Consider the following 25,675-nt stretch of genomic DNA (forward strand, 5'->3'; position numbering starts at 1 on the left):
CACTGGCTCCCACGAGCTGCCCTCTACCTGCCCACCGGCGAGGGGGGCCAGGGCCTGATCGATCTGGCCAGCAGGGTGGCCGCCTATCGGCTGCAGGCCCTCCAGCGGCTCCTGTACACCGAGGGCCACCTCCCGTGGCGACAGCTGGCGTGCCGATTCCTGCGGCGAGTGGGGGGCCTCGGCTTTGACCGGGAGCTGTTCCAACTGGACCTCACCTTCCTGAACGGGGCGGTCCTTCCCCCGTTCTACCGCAGCGTGGTGCGGGCCTGGCGGGCGGCCTTCCATCTCTGTCCCCAGGCCAGGCACCTGCGGTTCCCGCAGCTCCTTCGAGAGCCCTTGGTCCACAACCCGGCCCTGCACCGTGTCGTGCCGAGCCTGGCCTCCGCCAGCCTCACGGCAGCTCTCGTCGAGGCGCGCTCCACCCGCCTGGAGCACCTCCTGGACCCCGCTCGGTCGGACTGGCTGTCACCCGAGGCCCTGGCTGCCCGGCTGGCGATGCGCTCTGTCCGCACCGCGGGGCGGCTTCTGCGGGCCGTTAGGGCCGCCCTCCCGGCGGAGGCAGCGACCGCCCTGGAAGCCCATCTCCAGACTCGCCGGCCCCTCCCCGCCGCAGACGCCGCAGAAGACGCCTTCCCACCGCTACCCGTCATCCCAGCGGTACCCGGCGAGCTGGCCGAGCGGCCCAACACGCTGCTCAGGCTCCCGGTGCCCCCCAGCAGCAATACGGGCTGCCCTTTTGGCACCCTGCCCCGCAAGGGCCTCTACATGTGGGTGGTGCGCACCCGGCACGCCCAGGTGCTCGCCGGCCGCCCTGACACCGCGTGGCGGCGGCGCCTGGCGCGGCCCGGGACCCCGGCGTGGCGCACGCTGTATAAGGCGCCCATCGCCAAGAAGACCGGCGACCTGCAGTGGCGGCTCGTGCATGGCATCCTGGCCACCGGCACCTTTGTGCGTCACTTGGACCCAGCGGCCTCGGCGGCCTGCCCCTTCTGCCCGGGGGTGCTGGACGAGGACATTTTCCACGCCTTCCTCGACTGCCCCCGGCTGCAGCCTCTCTTTGCCGCCCTGGGCGCACTGCTTCGGGTACTGGGCCGTGACCTCTCCGAAGACGCTTACGTCCACTCCTTTCCGTACCGGGCGGCCGAGCGGGCCACGGTCAGCCTGGCCAACTTCCTGCTGGGCCAGGCCAAGATGGCCACCCTGAAGAGCCGGCGAAACCAGCTCAGCGGCACCGGGATGGTCGACGCCCTGCAGCTCTTCCGCCTGCTGGTGCGGGCCCGCCTCTCGCTCGAGTTTGAGCACGCTGTCCTCCGGCGGACGGTGCCCGCCTTTGAGGAGCGCTGGGCCCTCGAGGGGGTGCTGTGCCGGGTCGAGGCGGGACGCCTGATCCTCGTTCTGTGATGCCACCGGCTGCTCAAGCCGCAGAGACGCGTCAAGCGGGCCGAGGCCCTGGACTTTTGCTCGTGCGGGTCGACCCCGGAGGCCTCCATGGGTGTCCCTGCTGGCAGAACTGTAAATACTGTAAATAGTCCTTATGTTCGTTGTGTTGGTTGGTGTTTTTTTGTCTAGCGTGTACGGGCAGGCCTTGCAGGCCATGAGCCCAGGCCTTGTCCACGAGGCCCAGAGCTTCGGTCGTCCTTGTACATGCTTTTGACTGGCTCCGAGTCATCACCCTCCGGGGAATAAAGGTCTCTTAAAAGTCAAAAGTCTTTGTCCCTGCTGGCAGAACTGTAAATACTGTAAATAGTCCTTATGTTTCTTTGTGTTGGTGGGTTTTTTTTTTGTCTAGCGTGTACGGGCAGGCCTTGCAGGCCACGAGCCCAGGCCTTGTCCATGAGGCCCAGAGCTTCGGGCATCCTTGTACATGCTTTTGCCTGGCTCCGAGTCATCACCCTCCGGGGAATAAAGGTCTCTTAAAAGTCAAAAAAAAAAAAAAAAAAAAAAAAAAAAAAGTCTTTCTTTCTTTCTTTCTTTCTTTCTTTCTTTCTTTCTTTCTTTCTTTCTTTCTTTCTTTCTTTCTTTCTTTCTTTCTTTCTTTCTTTCTTTCTTTCTTTCTTTCTTTCTTAAATGTAGGCTTCTTCTGAATGAAATCTACTCAAATACACCTTTTGTTATACTTCCTCTCTCCACTATTGCTAAAATAAATTAAACTACCCAACTTAATGCCTGAAGAGACAGGGACATTTAATTTATAATCATTTCTTTTTATTTCTCTCAGTAGTTTCTATTAAATAAACATGCTGGATCACAACTTCCATTTGCATTTATGCTAAACTGCACACGGCACCATCAATACCAACCTCAACACACTCAGTCGGCAACTGAGCAGCAGCAAAGAGAAAATGGGAATATCCCTTGAGCACAACTAGATTGTTAAGACACAAAAGCATTTACCTACCTACCTATTTATTAATCGTTATAGTATTGGAGCTTCTCCCAAGCTTCTCTTAAAAGAACCAAGGAGCACCTGTTGAAGTGAGGCCTGGTTGCCTTATTCATATGAGTGGGTACCTTGTGTGAATCTCTGTGCGCTTGTATAAAAGTTGCCCCGGGGTAGAGCTTCCATTAGCCACTAGGAGGACACAACAGTTCTTGGGGGTAGGGGCTGAGGCAAAGGAGGGACCTCTTACTGAATCCAATGCAAAGGGACTTCCTTTTGTCCAGGGTTACCTCTTGGTGCAGCTGGCCCCTTGTGTTCCCCGTGAACAGAACAGACCATCTTCTTTAGCTGGCTCTCCGGATTTCTCTCTGTTTGCATCACTCTCTTCCCAGACTCCTTCCTTTCCATACTCTGCCAACCCCCTGCCTCTGCTCTCTACCTCCTGCTTCTCTTCCTTTATCCTATTATTTGCTCCTTTATTTCCTTCTCTGCAGCATTCCCTCGCTTCTGCTAATCCCCATCAGTAAATGACTCAAACTGTAAGCTCTTTAGGAGAGGGGTAGCCTTACTGATATGTGTTTATATCGCCTCTAGCACAGCTGAGATGCAGTCCACGGATGAGACTCAAGTGCTGCTGCAGTACAGCTGGCTAATAAGCTACAGAATTAAACCGGATCAAATTGGTTTGTCTTAACTGAGTACAGTTAACTAAATGCAGTTATATTTCTAATATGGATCAGACCTCGCTGAGATTGGGGTCAGCCCTTTTGTGTGCTGTCATGGTTCCATGTTCAGGAAGCACCATTGTGAATGATGCAATGTGACCACCCTACTACTTGCTATTCTTCAAGAGTAAATACAATTATTCAGAGCATCCATATAGATTCTATGTTGATTCTCTAAAGTCAGTGGAGTTTTTCTGAGAATAGAATTTGGTGCTATATTTTGACAGTTTTGATTTGCTTAAGGGGCTGCCTTCTCCTGCCAAGAATGCACTGAAGAGCTACAGCCTATATCTTTTAGACCTTGTACTTGGAAAAGATAGCAGTGGTTCATAGCTACCTATCTGTATGGCACAGTATGTAATGGCTAGCTGAAAGAGCATTTTCGATATCGGGCTGCCAATGACTACATAATTGGCAGCCCAGCACTGGTTGCAACCCAGGTTCAGGTGATCCTTGCCAGGTCACTACCCAGAAAGCAAATTCAGCCAGGCTGGAACACAGCAGGGCTGCTTCTTAAAGCTTTGTCCAAAATTAGGAGTACACTGCATTAATTTTTTCTGCATTGTTCAAGTCAGAATTGAGAAGTAATTTTCTTATTTGGCTTTGTTTAGTGAAGCTTAGTGGAAGGGCAACATTAAGGGCAGTACCATCATCTCGCAATCACTGGCATATGGACTGTTGAACAGTTGGGACTCCTTGAATGAACTATATTAATACTACTCCAGGGGGTTCCCTGCAGCTAATGGATAGATGCTGGTCTTAATGACAATAGGAAAAAAAGAGCTGAAACACAGCAAGCAACTTTTTCTTTATAACAGTGTAAGTGATTAAAAGTGAATCTGGGATATAGACACCAGATCCCATGCTCAGTTTTCATCTGGCAATTCTGAGAGGTCTGCAAAGTAGAAACTTCAAATATTATGGAAATAAGAGTTTATGAGAAGCTTATTTCCTAGTCGAGGGTCATTTTATTACTAAGTCAGGTCTTGAAAGCTGTACCATCTGTCCCCAGTGAAGCTCTAATTGGGAGTTTGTATCATGACTCAGAGACAGAAAGGTTCCACAGAAACGCTATAAAGTAATCATTTTTTCCTCCATAAACTGCTGCTTATTACCATGGCTGTGATCCCCTGTAATCTCTTCTTTTAGTGCAGCAAGACTTTATTCCCCACTGTGATGAAACAAAATGAACACGAACATTTTTTAAACGGTTCAAGCAGTTACATCAAGTTGTCATAGCAGAGTAGACAACCCTACAGCCCAGTTTGCCTTTTTTACTCTCAAGACTGTTAAGGACAGTTAGAGGAACCAGGTATAGAAATAAAAAGCAGCATGATTAACTGTGTTGTTAGAAAGAGCCTGGCAATGAATGTATCACTAGGACACTTCATACCATATAGTCCTGCCTTTCGCTAGGACTAATTTCACATGTCCTTAAAAATCAGAAATATAGAGCTACATGGAAATGACTTGCACATATGCAGGTATGCTCATTTAGTAATTGGAGGGCAACAAAACTGGCATCTATGGGCATGGCTACACATGCATAATGCACCTTTTCTAATGTGCATTAAATTGAGTACCTCTAATATGACGTACTAAATTAATGTGCATTAGGCTGTGCTAATGTGCAGTAGTGCATTGGCATGCTTCTTTAATGATGCTTAATGTGCAGTAAACTATTTTACTGCACATTAGCTTAATGCCATGATTTTTATGTGATGATTTAAAGCACACATGTAGATGTGGTCTATGAATGCTGAACTCTTAGACCAAATTCCCACACTCAGGGTGGAGATGATGCTTGACACGTGTGCAGGGACTTTGGGGGAGGGGGTTGGTAGAAGGGGGGAGAAAAGATTATTTTTCTGTCAGCTGCAGAGCTACGTCATAGACATGTTGCATGAATCATCCCAACAGTGCACCCTTATCTTGTGTTCCTTTCATTGCCTGGAGATCCTCTGCATGGGTGGAGAAGATGGACTTTTCTTGTGTGTGCACGTCTTGAAAACATTTTCAGTCATTGTCCTTGACTGCTTAAGGCTCACAGATAAACTCATAGAGCACACCCTGCCATTGTTTGTGGCTTGCTATAGTCGGTGTAAAGCATTGTCAGTTGCTTCTTATTTTTGAACATGGAAGCTGCTCTGAGGAATCCAAAAGTTATTTGTTTTTAATTAAAAATGCTAAAAATTGAAAAAGATTACATTTCCAACTTGGTAGCTAATTGCTGATCCTGAAAAAATAGGTGGGGATGGAGGCATGTTTCTGTCCTGTCATACCTGTGAACGATGTTGTGAGAAAGTAGGGCTGGAAGGGACCTTACAAGGTCATCTAGTCCTGCTCCCTGCTCAAGGCAGTTATCATCCCTGACTACACCATTCAAGCCAAGTCTGCTCTTAAATACTTCCAAGGATGGAGATTTTTACAGTTTCTGTAGGTAGCCTGTTTCAAAGTTTGCCCATTATTATAAGAAAGAGTTCTAATCTCCAACCTGAATTTCTCTTGCCACAGCTTGAGGTTGTTGCTTCTAGTTCTGCTTCCTGTGGCCATGACAAAAGCCCATCTCCATTCTCTCTGTAATTACCCGTTAGTTATTTGAAGACATCATGAAAGTAATGGTTTTTTTGGTTCTTTTGAATTTAATTAAAAATGAATTTAATCTGATCTGCAACTGTGAGTACTTATTTATTAATCATCATCAGTGTGTGGTTATTGCATGCTGAAGTGGATCCAGGATTTTGCAAAGGGGGGTGTAGGTGCAGTGACTGATGCTGCAGGGATGGCTGCATACCTAGCTTCTAGCCTCTTTCCCCGTGCCACCAGTACATTCAGCAGACTGTGCTGCAGGAGCATCATTTTGGAACTTTAAGTCCCCAAGGAAGGTAAGAGATCCCTTCCTTAATCAGACTTGTCTTCTTCCTACTCAGAGACATGTCCCCTTCCCTCCCCCTCACCTGCTGCTGCTACTCTCCCTACTCTTCTGGAGGCAAGGGATGCTCCAGAGCCATTTCAGCTGGGTGGTACAGTGACAGACTCAGCCTGGGACAGTGGCAGTAGTAGAGGTAATGGGAAGATGGGTCCCTGTCCCCACGTCTGTTTCTAGGCTGGCAGAGAATACCCAGGGGGACCAAGGGGTGGAGGGGAGGGGAAGGGGAGGGGAGAGGAGTGGATGTATGTCAGGCATGGAGGGAGAGGAAGCAGGTGGGATCCTTACCTTCTTCAGAGACTCAATGCCTTTGGCTTCTGCTCCTGTTATGTGGACAGAAAGGGAGAGGGTGTGGAGCTATGATTGCATCGAGTCAAGGCTCTAACTGCACATCTGGGATCCTTTTACATTTAACCCTACCTCTGAATTTCTTAGGTATATAATACTTGCTTTGGAATACATGCGGGCCGGGAGTGGTCCGAGGCCCTCGGGGGGGTTTTTTCCGCGCGGTGGGCTGTGGCCAGCAGCCTGGACACACTGGGTCGGGGAAGGCAGGTGGCGCGCTAGAATTAGGCACGGACGCTTAGTGGTTGATTTAAGATTATTTTACTTACACCGAAGATGGTCGCGGTGCAGGCAGGAAAACTTGCTTGAGTTGCAGTTACAGACAAAAGAAGAGAGGCGGACTAGAGTTCCTTCCCGTGAACCTTCTAGCCCAATCCGGTTGAGAGCTCTAAACCGCGAGCCCGTCGTGTCAACCGAAGAAAGTACTCGAAGCAAAGAGCTCTGAATAGACTCACGCGAAGTTTGCTAGGCTCCGTGGAACTTGCGCGCAGGGAAGGATACGTCGAGGGATCAGGCGGCGACGGGGAGAGGTGAGAGGTTGATCAGACCCCTATAGCCTTCTTGATATACACGTTGGGTCCGATAGGCTCCGCAGCGCTTAGAGATCTTCACGAGACGTGAAGTTCTCCTCCTCCTGATAGTCGTGGAGTTCTCCCTTGCGGGGTTCTCCTTGGAGTTCTCCAACTTGGGCGGAAACCGCTCAAGCCTCTTATACGGCTAGCAAGCCAATTGCTAGCCGCCACGTAGGAATAGTTTAGAACTGGCCAATAGTGGGACGCAAATTTGAATACAAATGGCGGGAACTCCTTGCACCATGCGTTTCTCTTTTTGCAACTAAGAAATGCACCCTGCAAAGAAAGCTACGAGTGGTGGGAAATAATTTAGCAGTGCCGAAGCGCACACAAACAAAAATCACACCCTTGGGTTGTGACAGAAAAATTGCTGCCTCTGTAACGTGCTCTCGGTACTACCTCTGAATTAGCATAGGTTTTACATGGCAAAAAGTTATGTAGGCCATAAGCTGGGGAATAAGGCCTCCTTGTCCTCATTTTCCCACTTCAGCTGTGCTCAGTTTTGGGGGGAGTTTTTGAAAATGATTATATCCATGTTCCTGCTTCTGTCTCAGTAGGAGACACTTACAGAGCTGTCAGTGAGGGTTTTCTCAAGGCAGCCATGCATGGTTCCTGAACTGGTTGTGCTGCTCATGCCTCAAGGTTCAACACGGGTAGTAGCCGCAGGGAGCCTGATTCACCTTTGCCTTGCATCTTTTGTATAGTTATGGCAATAAAAGTAACTTTTAAATACTATCATTATGACTGGTGTCATTCTTCACCCTTTTACACTGAGGTAAATGACTACAAGAGCTGTAGAGCAATGTGAATCAGGGTCAATGTGAATCAATGGTGAATCAGGGTCTTAGTCTATACTAATACTGCATCACCTCACTAGCAAAACCATCCTCATATTGATAATTGACATCAGATCTTCTGATCTTTAGTACTTACTTTTATAGGAAGTAGAAAATGTTTCCTCTTACAAATACTTTATATTTGCTTCTGTATTTGATCCAGTTATTTGTTTTGCCTGAAAACATGCATGGCAATATTGAAATTCGCTATTGGAAAGTATTTGATAGCCACCAGGCCAATTTTCACTCTAGAAACTGGCAAGCTTTTAATTGCAATACCTACCTGCTCCGAAGTCCAGAGTAGGTGGGAGTTTTAAAGTTTTACCATTGACTTAAATGGACTTTGAAGGAATCTGCCAGTGACTCCAGGAAAGGTTGTAGAGAGGTTAGTGCATTGGATGTCTTTTAAAAGAAAAAATACATTTTTTTTTCTATAAGGCAGCAATCAAAGATTGGAACAATATTACCAATCCATTATTTTTATTGGCTTCTCTTTCCTGAAGAGTAGATTTTTCTATTATAATAATTTTTCTTTTGCCCTATTGTGTTAGAACTCTTTACTTATTCAAAAACTAGACTAAGTAAAAATTTTCCAGAGTGGGTAGCAGTAGATTTCATTCACATTTTCTGGATTAAAAGCAATTGCTTTTAGTGACTGAAAACAAATTCATTTCATATATATTATAATTGGGTTATGTTGGCTCAACAATGGAACACAGGGCATATTTGTGTTCCACATTATTGTATATTCAATTCACGTTCTACACTTTATCTAGGTTAAGATTTACATCTGTCATGTTCCAATAACACAATATAACAACACAGCAGATTGGAATGCACCACGGGGCTTTTGTTTTATTGAGCTGAACACATGGGTCGCGTCCAGACGTGCGCAGCCCAGTATGTGGTGCCGCAGCCCTGTCTGTGGTTCTGCACACCACACATTTAGGCATTCTCTGTGTACCTACCTTGCAGTTGGGGGCTAGGGGGGAGGGAGGGGTAGACTCCAGAAGATCCTGCAGTAAAAAAAAAAAAAGATGCAGAAAAAAAGCAGGGTGGTGCATGTGGAGGCAGCGTGTATTGCCCCAAACTGGAGCCTGGCCAGATGGAGCCGCACTTCATCTGCTGGCAGGCTCCCAGTTGCAGGAGCAATGTAGCTGCAGCTTCTCCAGCCCTCAGGACACCAGGTAAGGCTGCTAGGGCCAGCACAGTTGCTGGCCCAAGCCTCCCCTACCCAATCCAGGGTAATGTGCGATGTGCCAGAGGGCATGTGGCATGGGCATTCCCTGGGGGCAACTAGGGAACCAAATGTCTGGATGCAGCAATAGGGTGCATCTCCACATGTAGGGGTGGGTACTTGCAGTGGGGAAACAAATTGTGCCACTACTTTTTACCACTGTACATGCCCCTGCGTGTGGGCTTTGGTGCAGGGCAAAATACCCTGCTTCAGGAAAACTACCTCTTGCCCACTCCTTCCACTCCCAGCATGCTGGAGGAGCTAGGGGAGATGTTCTGGCCAGCAGCCAGATTGTCTCGTGAGAGGATTGAGCCTCTGTGCCTGCCAATGCCTTCTCCTGGGGCAAGTGTACCACTTTTTTGGTGCACTTTGTTTTTGGGGTTTTTTTTTGCTACCAGGATTTCTCAGTAGCGAATTTTGCCCCCACACTGCAAATTTGTAGTGAGGGGCATGTTTTTAATGTTCTGGGCATGTAGTATGTGGTGCCCCAAAGAGGTTTGTGGTGCCACAAACTGCACATGACTGCATGTCTGGATCTGGCCATGGGGCCACAATTTTAGCTCTCAGAAATCAGCACTGTTCCACTGATGTCTTTGGAGATGTACTGGCTTACATCAGCTGAGCACCTGGCCCAGGATGGGAATTGAGACACTGGGCTGGATTTGAAGTTGCCCTGAACCTTATAGCAATTTAAGCCTGTGCAAGGTGAATGGAAAGTTACTGTAAGTTGCTCTTCTCATCTGGTGGCATTTCACTAGTTTAAATGCTTGTATCATGTGCAGAGCAACAGCAAATCATTGTCAAGCTAATCTTAGTATGACTGTGGTCAAGTCACTCAACCTGCCCATATACCTCACAAAGAAAATGGGATTAATAATACTTTTAAAACCTTGTAGTATGTTCATAGATTCATAGATGTTAGGGTCGGAAGGGACCTCAATAGATCATCGAGTCCGACCCCCTGCATAGGCAGGAAACAGTGCTAGGTCTAGATGACCCCAGCTAGATGCCTATCTAACCTCCTCTTGAAGACCCGCAGGGTAGGGGAGAGCACCACCTCCCTTGGGAGCCCTTTCCAGACTTTGGCCACTCTAACTGTGAAGAAGTTCTTCCTAATGTCCAGTCTAAATCTGCTCTCTGCTAGCTTGTGGCCATTACTTCTTGTAACCCCCAGGGGCGCCTTGGTGAATAAAACCTCACCAATTCCCTTCTGTGCCTCCATGATGAACTTATAGGCAGCCACAAGGTCACCTCTCAACCTTCTCTTGCGGAGGCTGAAGAGGTCCAGGTGCCCTAGTCTCTTCTCACAGGACTTGGCCTGCAAGGCCTTAACCATACGACTGGCCCTTCTCTGGACCCTCTCCAGGTTATCCACATCCCTCTTGAAGTGCGGCGCCCAAAAGTGCACACAGTATTTCAACTGCGGTCTGACCAGCGCCCGATAGAGGGGAAGTATCACCTCCTTGGATCTGTTTGTCATGCATCTGCTGATGCACGATAAAGTGCCATTAGCTTTTCTGATGACTTTGTCACACTGCCGACTCATGTTCATCTTGGAGTCCACTAGGACTCCAAGATCCCTTTCCACTTCTGTGCCACCCGCAGGTCATTTCCTAGGCAGTAGGTATGCTGGATATTTTTCCTCCCTAGGTGCAGCACTTTGCATTTCTCCTTGTTGAACTGCATTCTGTTGTTTTCTGCCCATATGTCCAACCTGTCCAGGTCTGCTTGTAGTTGTTCCCTGCCCTCCGGTGTGTCCACTTCTCCCCACAGTTTTTTGTGTCATCCGCAAGCTTGGACAGAGTACACTTCACTCCCTCGTCCAAGTCGCTGATGAAGACATTGAAGAGTATCGGTCCAAGGACTGAGCCCTGCAGGATCCCACTGCCCACACCCTTCCAGGTCGATACCGACTCATCCACCACGACTCTCTGGGTACAACCCTCTAGCCAATTTGCCACCCACCAGACTGTAGTCATCCAAGTCACAGCCTCTTAACTTGTTCACCAGTATGGGGTGGGATACCGTATCGAAGGCCTTCCTGAAGTCTAAGTAAATGACGTCAACCCCTACTCCTGTGTCCAGGTGTTTTGTAACCTGGTCATAAAAAGAGACTAGATTAGTCAGGCACGATCTACCTGCTATGAACCCGTGCTGGTTTCCCCTCAGCATAATTTTTCCTGCCGGGCTCTTGCAAATGTGAGCCTTGATAATTTTTTCAAAGACTTTGCCAAGGATGGAGGTGAGACCGACTGGCCTATAGTTGCCAGGGTCCTCCTTCCTCCCCTTCTTGAAAATGGGGACCACATTGGCCCTTTTCCAGTCCTCTGGGACCTGGCCCGTGCTCCACGAGCGTTCAAATATTCCCGCCAGTGGCTGTGCAATGATGTCGGCCAGTGCCTTCAGTACCCTCGGATGGAGCTCATTCGGTCCTGCTGACTTAAACGCATCCAGTTCCTCCAAGTGACTCTGCACCATCTCAGGGTCTACGCATGGTAGTCTGGTGCCTTGCTGCTGCCTCTCTACAACCCCAGTGAGAGACTTGTCTTGCCCCTCACTTAGGAACACTGAGGCAAAGAACTCGTTGAGGAGTTCAGCCTTGTCCCCCCTGTCCGTCACCAATTGCTTCTGCCCATTTAGTAGAGGTCCTATTCCAACCTGGGCCTTCCTTTTACTCCCTATATATCTAAAAAACAATTTCTTGTTATCCTTTACTTGGGATGCCATCCTCAGCTCCATGGTAGCTTTGGCCTGTCTAACTGCCTCCCTACAAGTGCGAGCAGAGGAGGTATACTCCTCTTCAGTAATCTCTCCCTGTTTCCACTTTTTATATGCCCCCCTTTTAGCCTGTAGACTGCTCTGGATTTCTCTGGTCAGCTAAGGAAGCCTCTTGGCCCCTTTTCCCCCTTTTCCCCACATCGGGATCGTCTCCCTCTGTGCCCAAAGGATCATTTCCTTAAGGCACAGCCACCCTTCCTGGGCTCCCACCTCTTCAAAACTCTTACTCTGCAGTGCGTCCTTGACTAAACACCTGAGTTCATTGCAATCAGCTTTCCTAAAGTCTAGCACTTTCACCCTACTAGTTACCTTACCCACGATGTCTTATGATGAATTCTATTATTTGGTGGTCACTGTCCCCCAGGTGACCACTGATCTGTAGGTCTCCTACCATGTCATCCCCCGTTGCCAATGCCAGGTCCAGTAAGGCATTCCCCCTAGTGGGACCATGTACCTCCTGCATCAGATGGAGGTCCTGTACACAGGATAGGAACCTGCGGGACTGGTGGGACTTTGCTGTCTGTGTCTCCCAGCAGATGTCTGGGTAGTTTAGGGCCCCTATGACTACCACCTCCCTAGTTTTTATGGTCTCTGAGAGCTGCCTCAGGAGCCCCAAATCTAGTTCTTCCCCTTGGTGTGGGGGTCTGTAGCAGACCTCTACCACCAAATCCCTTTCTCCTTGACCTCCATGTAATCTAACCCAGAATCCTTCTACTTTCTCCTCCTCCGATTCTGTCTTGATAAGGGTCGATGTATATTGCTCATTGACATAGAGTGCCACCCCTCCCCCTCTCTTTCTCACTCTATCCTTTCTGTACAGCTTATAACCCTCAATGCCTACTGCCCAGTTGTGGGAAGGATCCCACCAGGTTTCTGTTAGCCCTACTAAGTCGTAGGTGTTTTGTGCAAGCAGGAGTGCTAGTTCATCCTGCTTGCTCCCCATGCTCCTAGCATTAGTGTATAGGCACTTGAGCCTTGTGACTGGTGCCTTTGTTGCCCCCTGGCTCTGATGCCCAAAGGGCCCCTTATTGCTTACCTGCTTATTGCTTACCTGTGCTGTACTGCTGGCCTCCCCATGGCTCGCAGGTTCCCGATGTTCTCCTTCTTCAGGCTGGGCTGTCCTTCTGGGTGCCACATGGTTTGGTCCACAGCTTCCCCCTCCCTCATCTTCCCCTCCCCCCAACGAGCCTAGTTTAAAGCCCACCGGAGGAGATCCGCCAACTTAGAAGAGAACATACGCTTACCTTTGGGGGACAGGTAAAGCCCATCCCAACTGAGCATGTCTCTCATGGTGATGTGCGGGTCATTGTCAAGGAAGCCGAAGCCTGCCTCGAGACACCATTGCCGAAGCTGCCAGTTGGTCTCTCTAATGTAGTTCTCATGTCGTCTTCTATGTCCACTGACTGGTAGGACAGAAGAGAATACCACCTGTGCACCTATCTCCCTCAGCACGCCGCCCAGAGCATGGTAGTCCATCATCAGGTGATCGGGGCTTCTCCTGGCCGCATCATTAGTACCCACATGGACTAGGACCATGGGGTAGTAATCAGTGGGCTGAATCACGGCCTGGATCATTCCCGTCACGTCCCGAATCTTTGCTCCGGGCAGGCAGTAAACCTCTTGTGTTGAGGGGTCCTGGCGACAAATGGGTCCCTCTGTACCTCTCGGGATGGAGTCGCTTATGACGATCACTCAACGCCTCCTCTTCTGGGTCTGCTTGGTTCCCTTGACCTGTTTGGAGCGTGGAGAATGTGGGGTTGCTTCCTGCCCAGAGGTTTCCTCCTCTCCTTCCATCTCCTGCAGCATCGCCAGGGCCTCATACCTGTTCTCCAGTTGGACTGGAGGAACTGGTACTGGTTTGCTGCGAGCAGCCCTGGTCCTGGATGTGACCGTCTGCCACTCTACTGTGGAGGGCACCTCCCGGGGTGCTTCTTCCTTGGGTGCCTGGTCCTGCAGGGAAAGGAAATAACTGTCAATTTCATCCTCCGCCTCCCTGATACCCCTCAGCCTGCTAACCTCCTCCCGGAGCTCCCTCATCTGCGCCTCCAGGGCCCATGTTGTGAGATGCATTTCAGCAAGTGAAAAACACAGCCACATCAGAATGACAGTGTTTCACACTAACTTTGCACAGGTGGAAATGGATGCCCTTTGTTTGCTTTGGTTGCCAACATTTTACTACACCTACATGGACATGGCTGTTGTATTTAGTAGCTAACACAATAGCCAGGACCTGATCAATGTCACCTCCTGTAGGAGCACTCGCTGATGGGAGCTAAGGAAAGGAAGTCTGCAAGTATTTATTGGCAAACTTCTCCCCTGTGGGCATGTCTACATGTTCACTAAATATGCAGCAAACACTGCACATTAATTTAGTACTTGTATAATGAAGTAATAAATAAATGTGCAGTAACCAGAATTACTGCACAGCACTGGCAAACACCTTTTTAGTGACACTACTGAGCAGTAGCCTGATAATACTGTGTAGTAGTGTATTAGCACTGTTGATGCTGTGACGTGCTGTTATGCAGCGTTATTAGGCTACTGTGCAGTTAGCATTTTGTGTAGACACATCTTGTGTGAGGGAAGTAAGGTTAGCCCCTTTTACAGAAGAGGGTAGACGGCAAGCATCCAGACCCTACAAGGATCTCCCACGAGCTGGATGGAGCCTTGCAAATTGTCAGAAGATTATATACTATTGGCACAAAAGCCCTATCCATTGGTTCCAGGTCTGAGTCCATAGGCCTTTCCTGGCAGCATGTTCCTAATGAAGCCACACTAACAAATTTCTGCTGTTTTTGGCTTCTGCAGGCAATGCAATTCATTGGATGGTTCCCTATAACAGGGAGGGTACATAAGAGGCCATTATAAATTCAGCAGCTTTATCTTCATCAACAATTTATTTATACAGCACCCTGGATGTCCATTGTGCTTATTGAACTTCTAATTGAATTCGTTTATCACTAATCACATTAATGTATACCATTGATAATGTAATTAAAACTCCTTGTATTCTGGTTACAGTCATTAATACATGTTCTGAAAAGAATCAATAAGATACTGTACTTTAAGAAAGAAGCATCAAGCAAAGACTGGGTCTTGAAAGACGCAAAGAATCTGTTTTCATGACTATATTAAAACAACTGAAGTGATACTATGGTCTCTGCCTGTGAGAGTTTTATCAAAGCCAAACAATTTCCTCTCAATTATTTAAAATGCCTAATGATTCCTAATTAAATGAGCTTTCACTAAGGTTTCAGTTATTAATATTTGGACATTGAACTTCACTAACTTCATGTTCTTTGGCAAAAAACCAGACCAAACCCCCCTGGTAGAATGATTGATTCCATACACAAGTATCAGCTGATACAGAATTAGCCATCTGTGCTTTTACTGAGGGAGACGAGGAAACTTGATAATCCAGTAAAATAAGGGTGTTAGTTAAGTTTATTGGAACCTCAGTATTGTTTTTAGCTACTGCCTTAGGTTTGGAGTGGGGTGAAGTGACTGCTTTCGTAAATACTGCTTACCGATTTCCATTCTAACAGTCTATTTTCATTCATTTACAACATCCCAAAACTTTCATTGTTAGAACTAAAAATTTTAAATTCAGTCTCTGCCTCCAGGTAATATTTTTTTAAGTCTGGGTAATAGTGGCTTCTGCCATTTTTGAGTGCAAGGATAATAAGGGAAAAAATATATATTACCTACTATAAACAACTCTGTTATCTTTATTTTGGAAAAGTTCTGCAGCTGTTACTGCTGGGGCTAGAGACTTGAAATATAGCAAAAGACAGCCCTCATGCTGAAGTGTCTTCGACTGTTGAAGTAAAAAATGGATTGTACTTGACTGATTTGCTATCCTTCTGGAAATCATGTGCTGTACGTGGGTGAGAACATTTTGGATGAGGTTGGTAAGCTTGGCTGCAGTCTGGTCAGCTACTGAAGCATGTGGTTAATGTGATGCATATGAATAGTTGCATTGTTTTCAGTCTCTTTTAACTTGGGTATCCATGTTGTAGCCATATTGGTCTAGAGGAAAAAGCAAGCTGGGCTCATAGTAGAGATGATAAAAATGTCTTTAATTGCAAGCTTTTGGGCACAGATACCCTTCATCAGGTGTTGGTGAAAAGATTGTAATAGTTCTCCTGGGTAGAAATGAAAGTTTGTATTTCTTAGGATTTCACAGAGGAGTCAACAGATGAAAAATTCCTCTGGATGGGTAGGTTTTTGGTTGTTGAAGAGTCTCTTGCCTCTCTTGTGAGGTTCTGTGATGATGCAGATTAATTTAGAGCAGTTTACCTTTTTATTTTAAACTTAAATTAGTTAGCAGTTTTGTCTAAACTGCTAGTAGGTTTAAGTGGCAGACATGCACTGTGTATGAGTGAACGAAAATGTGTGCTGGTTGTATAATGTATAGGGATTATCCTACCCTGGAGCAGAAGCTGTGGATTAGACAACCTGTTAATATCCCTTCAAGCCCTTTTTTCTATAATTCTATGAAAGATGAATATGCAAATGCCTGCATTTTACAGATGGGGTAACTGAGTTACAAAGAGGTTAGATGCTGTGCTCCAGGTTACAGCAATTAATGAGGATTAAAACCCAAGTGTTTTGTCTTCTGTCCAATGCACTCAACTTTCTTGAACTCATCTGCATCTAATAATACTGTAATTTAGGAAATGAATTTACTGCAATTGAGATAATTTGTCCAGACAGGAGTTAGGACAGATAAATTAGATTTCACCTATTGATTAAGATCACTTTGAATCCTGGAGATATCATTAAGACAAATGAGTTTTTTAACATCTGCAAGAAAAAGGGGGAACCACCATTCTCAAATATTTAATAGCAATTGATGCATCTCACTGTTACTTTTATTGACTTGCTGTGAAGTATTGTTAGGAAAGAGGAAACATTTAAAAAGAGACATTAGACATAACACAAGGAGTATGCATCAGAGAATCGCAAAAAAACCTACTAGACTATAAAATACTGTATATTTTCTAGTACAAGAGATATAACAAGTGATAAAGGTAGAGCTATACTGCAGTGCGGCTTGGCATAGATGTGAGATGTTCCTGTTTGTACACAATTAAAAAAATATATAAGGATTAATGTACCTTCGGCAGACATAACCAAGGCTGTGACGCAGATATATAAAACATTTTGAAGCAACCTTCTGTGAAAACAGTGTGCGCCTTGTAAGATAGTGTCTTGATAACACACTAAGGCTCCAGTCACTAAGAAAGAAAGAAAGAAAGAAAGGGAGAGGGGCAATTTTCTGTCTCAGGCTGGTGAATATCAGAACATTTAAACATGCAAGTGTTAGAGCATATAATGATGCACACCATCCAAGAGCAGCTTCATCCTGGAATGTTTGAAAGAGAAAAATGGATTATCATAAATAACAAAATGGGATAATTATAATCAAATGAAACAAACTTCTGTAAAATATGTACTGCATTTAGTTAAACAAGGCAAATAATAACAGCCTCACATGGATGGGAGGCTTGGGGTAGAGGTGCATGGAACACAATTGATTAGTTTCATCCTGATTTTTCAACTTTATAGCCCCAGTGCCACAAAGCACCTAAAGCTATCTTTAATTTAAACACTTGTCGAAATCCAGCCATATTTAGAAAAGTCATACTCGGGTTTTGTTATTTTTACACTTGCTTTCTTCTGCTGTGACATGCTAGACTTTTGCAGAATTTGGGAGGAAGGGGCTGATATCTCATCAGGGGCATTTTTTAAGGCTATGCAAGTGGTGCCACTCTGGCGCTCTGGCCAGGGCTGTATTTGTTGTGTGCAAATAAGGTCAATATGAGCACGCTGTATTAAAGAGAAGTGATATGGAACAAGGCTTTGTTGTAACACAAAGGGAAGAGCAAAAGTTTAGACAGATAAAGCCCTTCAACTGAACAAGGAGATGAGTATGGAAAAAAGTGAGGTGTTCTCATATGTTATGCCCAATCCCTACCACTGCAGTCATCCTAAGGGGTGTTCTTTTAAATTCATCTTTTATTTTTTTCAGGTCATTTATAAAACGACCTTAAAGGCCTAATAACTAAAAGAACAAAATACTTAAGAACAAATGTAAGGGAAATGAACAGACAATATTGTGTAGCTGATCATTTGTCCTGAGTAGAGACAGTTCCAGCTGCGGAGGGAAGGGTCAGTAGGTTTGTGCAGTATAGTAGAAAGAAGAGCAGAGGGACCACTATGACAATAGTCATTTAGGGGGCTCCAGAGCATTTGGTATGTCTCCAGTTATGCATTTGAAATCGGTAAGAAGAATGAGCTCAGTTGGGACCCATTTCCTATTCTCTTTATCATGGTTGGGGCTATACATCCACATGCCAAGTCTAGTGGTTGTTACAATTGGTCATGAAAATGAGGAATCAAGTGAAGATTGTGATGGGAAAGGGAAATGAAATTAATTCCTCTGTTCTTGTCACAATTTGTTAAGTTGTGGTTCTTCTCATAGGTTACCTGGGAATCGAGGCTATTTTTCTTGGACACACAAACACAAAACTTTGGTTGTTAAAGAAAGATCTCCATAGAGAAGTGTGTGCCTGCACACAGTTACACAACATCAAATATTATCAATGCTCCTTGCCATCTAGGAACTAGAATTTGGGTAGAATCTTATATTAAAAAAATAAAAAAAATCTTTCCTCCACTCTCACCCTTCCAAACAATTCCCAGCTTGTTTCCATGTTTATCCTTATCCCTTTGATCATCCTTAAGAATTTAGGTGTGACCTACATAAACAGGAGAGAACAGATTATGCTGCCTGTGTTAGTCAGTGTAGCATATCAATGGGGCATGAGAGAATGAATGAGGACCATTTAATTTACATGGTGGCAACTCTCTTTGGCTGTTGCTGAATTCATTGCTAAGTCAGGTTGGTTGGAATTTCTTTTACGATTGCACTTTCTAATCCAGGGACGGGCAAAATGTGGCCTGGGGACTGGATACGGCCCGCCAGGCCAGTGGGGCCCCTAGAACATTTAGAAAATTAATATTTATCTGCCCTGGGCTGTCTGTCATGAGGCCCACGATGGCTTGCCAAAACTCAGTAAGCGACCCTCTACCTAAAATAATTGCCCGCCCCTCTAATCTATAGCACCTTTTGGGGGAAGAGGTGGCAGTATGCCCCATATTATGTGTTGGGTGCCAGGCTCATTGAAACTGGAAGGTTTGAAAATCTGATCCCATGCTCTTTCAGTGGTTGGCCCTGGCACACAAACCTTTATTTAAGGATTCCTTTCTTTCTCTCATCTATGATGACCTTCTAATGGTAGCAGAGGATAATAATGTCTGTGACTATACCTTTTTCATACTTACTGGCTAGATTCTGAGACGGCTTACTGTTGTAAGTCCAGTAAAGCCAAGAGAGGTATTCAGGATTTATTATGAAGTAAGTGAGATCAGAATCTGAGACATGGTATCTGGACTGGGGCTTATCATGATTCAGGCAAAACTCCCCTTGATTTCAGTTTGTGGCATTTCCTTCAGATAGATTTACATGGGATTTTTCCTGGGTAAGAACAGCTGGATCAAGCCCTGCTGCAAATAATTAACACACAGAAGAGACAGTTGTGCTTGCACTTTATCAAACCTCTTGGTAAGATTATGTACTCCAGATAATTAATCATTACGTTTCCCTATATACGTAATTACATCCACCCTCTCGCTCCTCCACCTCCGCACATACAAGCAATTCTTATGCATGTATTTACGGAGTAATTACATAGTGAGTATGCTGTGATTAAAGGCAATATAAACTTTATTACCCTAATTAAAAAAAACAAACACATTAGATCATGGGAAGGAAACTGTAGAACTTCTTCAGTTGAATCCAAAAGGCTGCCTCCTTTTTTTAATATTTTGACACTCAAATAATGTGGGCTGTGTGCCTGATACCAAACAACTGAAGAGAAAGATAGATCCAGCTCAGTGGGTCTTTTGTTTGTAAATAATTTAATATATTGAACATAAATCAGAAAGTAACAGCACATGACTTTAGATGAAAGAATTGCTGTAACACAGAGCCAGAGCAAACTCCATGCTGCCTGGGCTCAGTTCACTCCCAGTAGGATAGGAGTAACTTCACTTCAATGAAAAACACTTGTAGGCTGCATGAGGAAAATAAAGGCACAAGAAATTTACTGAAGGTTTTGTGTATCTGTGTTAACTATTGGACATCTGTTGTTGTGTGAGCAGTACAGCTACCCTGCACCAGGATACCACAAATAAGCAATTTTTACTGTGTATCACTGTGGCCATGCGCCACAGAAATAGTTTTGGAATAAGGGCACTGCATTTTCCTTAGACATCCCATGCTGTATTGCTCCATCACCCATCTGTATGCATTCTGGGTTTGTTTTTTTTTTACCCTGTGCATTATAGGATACCAGTAGGATAAAAAAGGAATTCTGTGGCTTGGGGACAGTCAAACTAAATAATCCTTATAATTGCTTTTATTTCTTTCCATCATCCATCTCTTTTACAAGCCAGCATCATTTCCAAAATAGAGTCTGGCACCATGGAGGAAACATTAGCAGGTGCTTCAGTCTTCACGCTGATGAATATAATAAGCTGCTGCAAGCACATTCAAAGTTCTGCAATGACTTCAGTATCAGGGTGATAAGGGAACCTGAAATTGTACAGATAAATCTCCTTTATTTTCTCCATTGTGATTTTGCTTTGGTGAACTGCTTTTGGCTTGACCACCTAGCACTTGCTGGTGGGACTGCAGTGACAGCAGGGCTCCAGGCTTTCAAATGCTCCTATCATAGAAATATCTGCAGAGCTTGTCAGAGAGCTGCTGCAGCAGAAAACTTACCTGGCAGTTAACTTCTGTTCTTGTCACCATCAAAAACTTCTCACCATCCCTTCCCTCTGCAACCGGTCAGAAACAAAGCCATTTTTTAGCTGTAGCCCTGATAGTTGACCTGCCATCAAAAATGCGATCCCCTGTGTCAGAAGATCCACTATGGGTGTGTCTATAAGTTGCCATATGGCGACATTGCTATGGTGCTGTGCTTTAGTGTTTCCTTTTGGTTTATATAAAATCTTACTTTACTTCCTTTTTTTACCCTGTGCATTGTAGGATACAGCTGCAGGGGAGGTGGGGGGAAAGGATTTACAGGGTAAAAAAAAAGGTGCAAAGTAAGAGTTGGCTCGGTACAGGTGGTTATTATGCTGTGTGTGTGGCGCAAGGGTAGATTTTTGCCACTATGTTGCCATAGCAGTGCATTATACCTAGGGAGTGTGCCACTACAGCGACATAGCTGGCGATCATGTGTGGGGATGCCTTTAAGTCGGCAGGCCCGGATGAGCTCCATCCGAGGGTGCTGAAGGCACTGGCCGACATCATTGCAGAGCCACTGGTGGGAATATTCAAACGCTCGTGGCGCACGGGCCAAGTCCCGGAGGACTGGGAAAGGGCCAACGTGGTCCCCATTTTCAAAAAGGGGAGGAAGGAGGACCTGGGCAACTATAGGCCAGTCAGTCTCACCTCCATCCTTGGTAAAGTCTTTGAAAAAATTATCAAGGCTCACATTTGTGAGAGCCCAGCAGGGCAAATTATGCTGAGGGGAAACCAGCACGGGTTTGTGGCAGGCAGATCGTGCCTGACTAATCTAGTCTCTTTCTATGACCAGGTTACAAAACGCCTGGACACAAGAGGAGGGGTGGATGTCGTATACTTAGACTTCAGGAAGGCCTTCGATACGGTATCCCACCCCATACTGGTGAACAAGTTAAGAGGCTGTGATGTGGATGACTGCACAGTCTGGTGGGTGGCGAATTGGCTAGAGGGTCGCACCCAGAGAGTCGTGGTGGATGGGTCGGCTTCGACCTGGAAAGGTGTGGGCAGTGGGGTCCCGCAGGGCTCGGTCCTTGGACCGACACTCTTTAACGTCTTCATCAGTGACTTGGACGAGGGAGTCAATTGTACTCTGTCCAAGTTTGCAGATGACACAAAGCTATGGGGAGAAGTGGACATGCCGGAGGGCAGGGAACAGCTGCAGGCAGACCTGGATAGGTTGGACAAGTGGGCAGAAAACAACAGGATGCAGTTCAACAAGGAGAAATGCAAAGTGCTGCACCTAGGGAGGAAAAATGTCCAGCACACCTACAGCCTAGGGAATGACCTGCTGGGTGGCTCAGAGGTGGAAAGGGATCTTGGAGTCCTAGTGGACTCCAAGATGAACATGAGCCGGCAGTGTGATGAAGCCATCAAAAAAGCCAATGGCACTCTATCGTGCATCAGCAGATGCATGACAAATAGGTCCAAGGAGGTGATACTTCCCCTCTATAGGGCATTGGTCAGACCGCAGTTGGAGTACTGCGTGCAATTCTGGGCGCCACACTTCAAGAAGGATGCGGATAACCTGGAGAGGGTCCAGAGAAGGGCAACTCGTATGGTCAAGGGCCTGCAGACCAAGCCCTACAAGGAGAGACTAGAGAAACTGGACCTTTTCAGCCTCTGCAAGAGAAGGTTGAGAGGCGACCTTGTGGCTGCCTATAAGTTCATCACGGGGGCACAGAAGGGAATTGGTGAGTATTTATTCACCAAGGCGCCCCCGGGGGTTACAAGAAACAATGGCCACAAGCTAGCAGAGAGCAGATTTAGATTGGACATTAAGAAGAACTTCTTCACAGTTTGAGTAGCCAAGGTCTGGAACGGGCTCCCAAGGGAGGTGGTGCTCTCCCCTACCCTGGGGGTCTTCAAGAGGAGGTTAGACGAGTATCTAGCTGGGGTCATCTAGACCCAGCACTCTTTCCTGCTTATGCAGGGGGTCGGACTCGATGATCTATTGAGGTCCCTTCCGACCCTAACATCTATGAATCTATGAGTCTGGCACAGCCTTGCAGCCCTCCTGGGGGGTGCAGGCCCTCAGATCTGTGTGCCATAGTAGGCTGCGTGTCGCGCAATGTCCCGGAGCTGGGGTGGCTCCATGTGTCAGCTGGAGCTCCTGGTTTGATTCCCCAGTTCTCTGATCAGTTCCTCCAGCATTTCCTGCGGGGCACGGCCCCTGGATCTGTGCATGAACATCCCCCCAGCTCTTCCCTGGGGGGCGCAGGCCCCCCGGATATGTGCGCTGGGTTTCAGCAGGCTTCTGCTGCAGGCTGGGGCCAGCAGCAGCACCGAGCAGCTGCTGCTGACCCCAGGCTGCACCAGCATCCTGCTGAAACCCTTCAGGAAGATTGGGAACTCGCACCCCCCAGGAAGAGCTGGGGAAATGATCAGAGAGCTGGGGAGTTGAACCTGGAGCTATATGTCAATATCAGAGCAGTCCTTCCTCCTCTTCTTCCCTCTCCTTAGTTTCTGTTTAGCTGCAAGCAAGGCAGTTTTGAAACTTGAAACATTTTAAAACTTTTGAAATGCCCTCCTTTCATTTGTTCAAAGCCTTTTGTTTCGTTTCAATTTCGCTGTTTTGAGCTCGAAACAAGTCGAAACAGCTTTGAAACGAAACGCCCATTGAAATTTTGCACAGCTCTGCTGGGAACTGCCCTTGTGCCTCTGAGTGGCTGATCCTGTCCCCAGCTGGGTTGTCTGGCCCCTGTTCCCCTGAAGTACCTAGTATAATGGTAGAGCCCAGCCCAGTTTTGTCACCAGCTGTGCCTGCTCTGGGGCTTCTGAGGAGCAGGGGTCTGTGCTGGCATGCCTCTGGGCCTGCCACCCCCTGTGTGGTTACCACACTGGTGTGGTGTTGTGCCCAGTGCACCTGTGGAGCTCTCAGCAAGGGGCAGGCAGGCAAGCAGTGGTATACCCAGCCCCCTGCACCTCCATGCCTGCCTGCTCCTCTCTGCCTTGGGTTGAGGATTAGTCTAATGAGCAGTAAAGTATCTTGCATATATGCGGCCAATGTGCTGATGGCATAGGGCAGCAGCTGGCAACCTTTTGGAGCCATGGACCAGAATAACTAGGTTTGGAACACCAGCCTCCCTCAGATCCAACCTGGCTGCCATTGCTGTTGCTTCTTCCTGCTCCCCAGCCATGATGTAGGCAGAACTCCTCATGACCCAACTCTTTATATGCTGTCACCAAAGTGACCTTGTTGCTGATGCATGCCCTAGCCTCCTTACTCTGCAGGCTGGATCCAGCCCAGGGGTCATATGTTGCTTACCCAGAGCCTGGGATTGAACCCATAACTTCCATGTCTCAACATGCCCCTACTCTGTAGCCAGTAGTGGCATACAAGGCTGGTAGATTGCATCATATTCCTGTCTGCTGGATGGTCCATGTAGACCGTAATAAGCACTTACAGCTACCATTTACTCAGCTGAATGGGTGGAGGTCCGTGTGATGGACTTCAAGGTTTCAATTCTTCTGATGACCTGTGTAAAAGAGAACAGCAGGTAATCATAAAATTACTAACTGCATCATAATGCATGCCTGCAAGGTAGCCTAGTTAAAGTTGTAAAATCTTATTCTGGCATTTGCTAACTTTTCAGTACTTGATTTTGTAATCTTAATGTTATTTCTATGTGGCTTTTATAATCCAATGTCCCAGGTTTTTATGAAAGGTGAGTGAACACCCCAACCCTGAAATTCCACCCACAGTGCAAACTGATTCCACTTTAAGTAACAGGCAAAAAATGCTGCTGTATAAACTGATATGCGAACGATATATAGGGATTGATGTATGATGATTTGAAATTCAGTCACTACCGTGGCAGAATGCTGTGCTGTTTGACAAAGTCCATGTCAATGCTGCACAGCAGTTTAGCAAAGTGAAGAATACTGTATCCATTTGAAACTGCATCCTGAACTGAAACTGTATCCAATTGGAAGTGCTCAGACCATTTACTTCTGTAGAATGTCATTACTGGAGGTGGAATTTGGCCAGGACAAAGCTAGGAAGCAGACACTCAATTATCCCAGAAGGTCAGGACCTCACTTTTATAGCTCACCTGGCAAACTATTGCCCTCTGATATCATCTGAAGACACTAGCTCAGTAAAGGATCCAGAGGGAAGGGAATATATACACTATTATAAACTTAAAGGGATTTTTTTCTTAAAACAATTTGAAGGATGATAGGATTATTTCTCATGAATATATACATTCTTATTGTATAATAACATTTGTATAACAATTGTATAATAGTAATATAAGAATAACAAGATATTGTATAATAACAATACATTACATAGATTATTACACACAGACACGTGTGCACGTGCACACAATAATATAGTCATTGTTATAAACTTAAAGGGATTTTTCTCTTCTTAAAACAATCTGAAGGATACTGGGATTATTCCTGATTAATACCAGACATTAATAAAAAGTATTTATTTTTTCCTGTGGTTTAATGAATAATATTTTATTGCGCTCAAAATCTGTAGCAATGATTTATCTGTTTATCAGGAGAATACATATTGGAAATTGCTTCTCTATAAATCTTTTTCTAGCCAAAGGATTCATTTAGTGTAAGGACAGTTTTTAAGAACCTCTTTTTGAAGGGTACATTTCTTTTAATTTCTTAACATAATGGAGGAAAAAATTTCTTTTCTGGTAACCACATTGAAATATTCACTAATAATCTTCCCATTGTATATCTTAGAGGAAGGAGAGGGCTAGTTGGAGCCCTAGTATTGCACCTTGGGTAAGTTTGGCTTAGAAATCATGTGTCAAATGTGACTTTTTTGCACGTGTCCAGTGTATTTGGAAAAAAAACATAAGGGTCCAACCCTGCTTCCTTTGATTTCCATTGCAGCAGAACTGGAGCTGAGTTGGAAACCCAGGGCATGATTTGCTATAAGGCTGTTGTGAATGTGGGTATAAATTGGAAGCATAATTTGCCCTCAGAGCTACCACATATGTTCATGTGATAACAGAGTACTGCCAGCTG

The 25,675-nt window shown here is 46.1% G+C and overlaps 1 long non-coding RNA gene across 1 annotated transcript in view; it reads left to right on the forward strand.

The window, feature by feature from the left end:
* LOC132249462 (uncharacterized) overlaps nucleotides 1-25,675 on the forward strand; it is a 123,204-nt gene that overhangs the window by 38,724 nt on the left and 58,805 nt on the right. The window lies entirely within an intron of this gene.

The sequence above is a fragment of the Alligator mississippiensis genome, chromosome 3 (assembly GCF_030867095.1).
Source record: "Alligator mississippiensis isolate rAllMis1 chromosome 3, rAllMis1, whole genome shotgun sequence".
Taxonomy (NCBI): domain Eukaryota; kingdom Metazoa; phylum Chordata; order Crocodylia; family Alligatoridae; genus Alligator; species Alligator mississippiensis.